The following is a 4,422-nucleotide window of genomic DNA, read 5'->3' as shown; positions in this document are numbered from 1 at the left end:
TTTGTGTGTGCGTTACGCTTGCCGCGCAAGAAAACATTCACCGCCTGCCGGTCGCATCCGTCGGAGACGCGTCGTCTGTGCTTCCGATATATTTTATTATATCGTATACACGAACCGATGAGCTCGGACGAAGACCGCACTACGAAGACTCGCGTCTTAGCGATGCGTGTAATCTTTTCACACTCGTTTCATATTCAATACAATTCGATATATTTAAACGGACCGTAAACGCGCTCCGCGCGTACGCGGACGTGAGGGGTGCAGCACCCCGCCGTCCGTCGTCCGTCGCGAAGAACGTTCAACGGAAACCGTCAATTGTTCGAAAGAGCGCGCGCCCGCTCGCCCGCGCGCGGTAGTGCGGCAGCGGCAGCGCGACGACAGCGACGGCGGATAGTGAGAGAGAGAGAGTGAGAGCCGCGGCGGCGCGGACGAGAGACTCTTATTAGAGATCGTCCCATCGCACCGTCCGCGAGCTCGTTCATCACCCCCCACCAACCCGCCGCCGCCGCGTCGCGCGTCACCGCCGCGCGCATCGACCGGCGCGAGCGCACGTAGCGCGCGTTCTACACCGAACAGTGTGGTTTTTATATTTTAACAGCCGGCCCTCAGACAGGAGTGGTCCTGGATATTTCTCCACGGACCGCAATGTGCGTTCGAAATGTCGATGTTCAAATGTGTCCTGCAGTTCACACTATGACGCGCAGTTAACTGCGTTCTTCATCGACCCGCGAGCCAAGTGATCCACCGTCCAGGGTAATGGTTTTTTCTTAATGTTGTTATTACTTACGGTAGCGGCCTACGGCTCTCGCCGTCGGCCACTTGATTGTCCGTTTTTATGTATTAACGTCGAAAGTTGGTCGAATTCATGTGCGCCGAGGCGTTCATAAAGAAACGGCACCGAAAAAGCTTAACGCCCCGACGCGAATCCTTTAGAATGATGAACGACGACGACCCGCGCACCCCCCAACGAGCTGGCGTGACGCACGACATTGTCATCTTTCTAACCGCTTAAATTTCGTTTTGTATAGCGCCAACCGACAATAAAGGGCCTGAGCTAGGCAGTGGGGATTTTCACCGCTTCGAACGCTCCGTTTGGTATGCCCCGGTCGGCGCTCGTCTCTCGGCGTTTTTCCGCCACCCGGCCGCTTCGACGGCGGCGGAGGCAGCGGCGGCGGTAGCACTTTCGACGAATGCCACCACCGCCACCGGCCACCGCCACGGCGCCGTCGCCGCTGCGCCGTTAGGCGTAATAGACGCTAGAGACAATTATTTCACATTTTATTTTTTATACATATATACAAACACGCACACACACACGCACGCACACGCGCGCGCGCTCGTCCGCATTAGATACGAACAGCAGCGCGCGCGTACGTACATATATATGTATATATGTCGTATATATATATCATTATGGATGTATTACATATATATATATGTGTAAACACGGTATGTACGAAGTCGTCGTCGTCGTCGTCGTCGTCGTCGCAACAGCAACAACAGCAACAGCGGCGCAACAACGTTCGTGAACATATCACGCGTCTCGCACACATACACACACGTTAATGATCCTTCCGCAGGTTCCCCTACGGAAACCTTGTTACGACTTTTACTTCCTCTAAATGATCAAGTTTGGTCAACTTCCCAGCAACGCCGACGGCCGTGAAGCCACCGCGTGTCGGTCCGAAGACCTCACTAAATCATTCAATCGGTAGTAGCGACGGGCGGTGTGTACAAAGGGCAGGGACGTAATCAACGCGAGCTTATGACTCGCGCTTACTAGGAATTCCTCGTTTATGGGGGATAATTGCAAACCCCAATCCCCAGCACGAAGGAGTTTCAACGGGTTGCCCGGGCCTCTAGGCCAGGGAGAACATGCTGATTCCTTCAGTGTAGCGCGCGTGCGGCCCAGGACATCTAAGGGCATCACAGACCTGTTATTGCTCAATCTCGTGCGGCTCGAAGCCGCCGGTCCCTCTAAGAAGAATTTTAATACGTCGCCAGTGAGTTGCGCCACCGGAGCGGCGCACACCTAAATGACGACGCCTATTTAGCAGGCTAGAGTCTCGTTCGTTACCGGAATTAACCAGACAAATCGCTCCACCAACTAAGAACGGCCATGCACCACCACCCACCGAATCAAGAAAGAGCTGTTAATCTGTCAATCCTTCCGGTGTCCGGGCCTGGTGAGATTTCCCGTGTTGAGTCAAATTAAGCCGCAGGCTCCACTCCTGGTGGTGCCCTTCCGTCAATTCCTTTAAGTTTCAGCTTTGCAACCATACTCCCCCCGGAGTCCAAAATCTTTGGTTTCCCGGAAGCTGCCCGCCGAGCCATCGTAGTAACGTCGGCGGATCGCTAGATGACATATTTACGGTTAGAACTAGGGCGGTATCTAATCGCCTTCGAACCTCTAACTTTCGTTCTTGATTGATGAAAACACCTTTGGCAAATGCTTTCGCTGATGTTCGTCTTGCGACGATCCAAGAATTTCACCTCTAACGTCGCAATACGAATGCCCCCAGTTATCCCTATTAATCATTACCTCGGAGTTCTGAAAACCAACAAAATAGAACCGAGATCATATTCTATTATTCCATGCACGAAATATTCAAGCAGCATTTTGAGCCCGCTTTGAGCACTCTAATTTGTTCAAAGTAAAATTGTCGGCCCATCTCGACACTCACCGAAGAGCACCGCGATAGGATTTTGATATTGAACCGCCGTTTTACCGACGGCTCACCGACGATATGCTCCGCAGACGTGTCAGTATCACCGCGGATGCGGTGCACCGACAGCGCGGCGCACAAATGCAACTACGAGCTTTTTAACCGCAACAATTTTAGTATACGCTATTGGAGCTGGAGTTACCGCGGCTGCTGGCACCAGACTTGCCCTCCAATTGTTCCTCGTTAAAATATTTAAAGTGTACTCATTCCGATTACGAGGCCTCGTAAGAGTCCCGTATCGTTATTTTTCGTCACTACCTCCCCGTGCCGGGAGTGGGTAATTTGCGCGCCTGCTGCCTTCCTTGGATGTGGTAGCCGTTTCTCAGGCTCCCTCTCCGGAATCGAACCCTGATTCCCCGTTACCCGTGACAACCATGGTAGTCGCAGAAACTACCATCGAAAGTTGATAAGGCAGACATTTGAAAGATGCGTCGCCGGTGCTGGACCATGCGATCGGCAAAAGTTATCCAGATTCATCAAAATTAACGACTTCGGACGCGAGGCCCTCCGTCGATTGGTTTTGATCTAATAAAAGCACTCATCCCATCACTGGTCAGAGTTCTGATTGCATGTATTAGCTCTAGAATTACCACAGTTATCCAAGTAACCGAGGTAAGATCTAAGGAACCAAAACTGATATATTGAGCCATTCGCGGTATCGCCTTAATACGGCTTGCACTGAGACATGCATGGCTTAATCTTTGAGACAAGCATATAACTACTGGCAGGATCAACCAGGGAGCTAGCTAGAGCTAACACACACCAACACCGCACATACGAGAGATATGAGGGTGATGATGATATGATAGACGTGTGACAAGCGACGCGTCGGACGTTCGAAACGCCGTGACGCGCCGGTGCCTAGGTAGCTTTTTGCGTGCGTGCGTGCGTGCGTATTTATTACAATACACACACAACACCACACCGCAACAACAAAATGAATTCGTTTTTCTATCTGTTCACGGAGGAAAATGTATATCTCAACACTCGCCTCGCGTTCGTCCAGATTTACTTTGGACGCGGCATCGCGTCCGATTCATCGGAACGTTCTTTGACGAGACACATACAAATCTTCACTTTTATAAAATATCGTTTCGCAAAACGAACAATGACCGATTTCCAGCCCGGTTTTAGAGAGATCCGAAATCCTTGATTTATATATCATGATCGACCGTCGCGCGACTAGCGCGCGACGAGCTCGTTGATGCGATGCGTTAAGGGCCGCCCCGAAGTCGACTCGGGAGCCCAACGCCGTTCGCGTTAATTAAACGAGACGTTCTCTTACGCCTTCCGCTCTTACATAACGGAGACGTCGTCCGACACAGTTTACGGTGTGTTGTTGTGGGGAGATGATCCCCTTTTTCTTCCCTCCTCCGCCGCCGCTGTGTCGTTCGTGCGTTTGTCGGTTATAGAAGTTTCAGTTTCGGGCGTTCTCGTTGGTGGCGCGCGTTGTTTGTGTATCGGTGTTATTAGTTTTGTTCGATTCGCGCGCGTTTTCTAAGAATAATTTTTAATTTTTTTTTTTTTTATTTAAAAAAAAAAAAAAAAAACTAAATCTAAAAAAAACGCAATCTCCGCAAACAAACTAACACCACCACACCACACACACCCCACCAACCAAAAAAACACACTCCACACTCCACAACCACCAACAAACAAAACAAAACAGAAGAGCATCGGAGAGAACTCTATTCGG

At 50.8% G+C, this 4,422-nt stretch overlaps 2 non-coding genes across 2 annotated transcripts; both read right to left on the bottom strand.

The window, feature by feature from the left end:
* Positions 1–599: 599 nt before the first annotated feature.
* On the bottom strand, positions 600–756 carry LOC137929234 (5.8S ribosomal RNA). The gene has a single exon (XR_011108796.1). It is a non-coding gene; the product is annotated as a 5.8S ribosomal RNA (ribosomal RNA).
* An 807-nt stretch (positions 757–1,563) lies between these two features.
* On the bottom strand, positions 1,564–3,467 carry LOC137929219 (small subunit ribosomal RNA). Its single transcript, XR_011108784.1, has one exon. It is a non-coding gene; the product is annotated as a small subunit ribosomal RNA (ribosomal RNA).
* Between the last annotated feature and the right edge of the window lie 955 nt (positions 3,468–4,422).

The sequence above is a fragment of the Battus philenor genome, unplaced genomic scaffold, assembly GCF_028537555.1.
Source record: "Battus philenor isolate CCGP_79_NKW_IND1 unplaced genomic scaffold, ilBatPhil1.0.hap1 SCAF_45, whole genome shotgun sequence".
In the NCBI taxonomy this organism is placed as follows: Eukaryota; Metazoa; Arthropoda; class Insecta; order Lepidoptera; family Papilionidae; genus Battus; species Battus philenor.
This window is presented reverse-complemented; position numbering and strand designations above follow the sequence as displayed.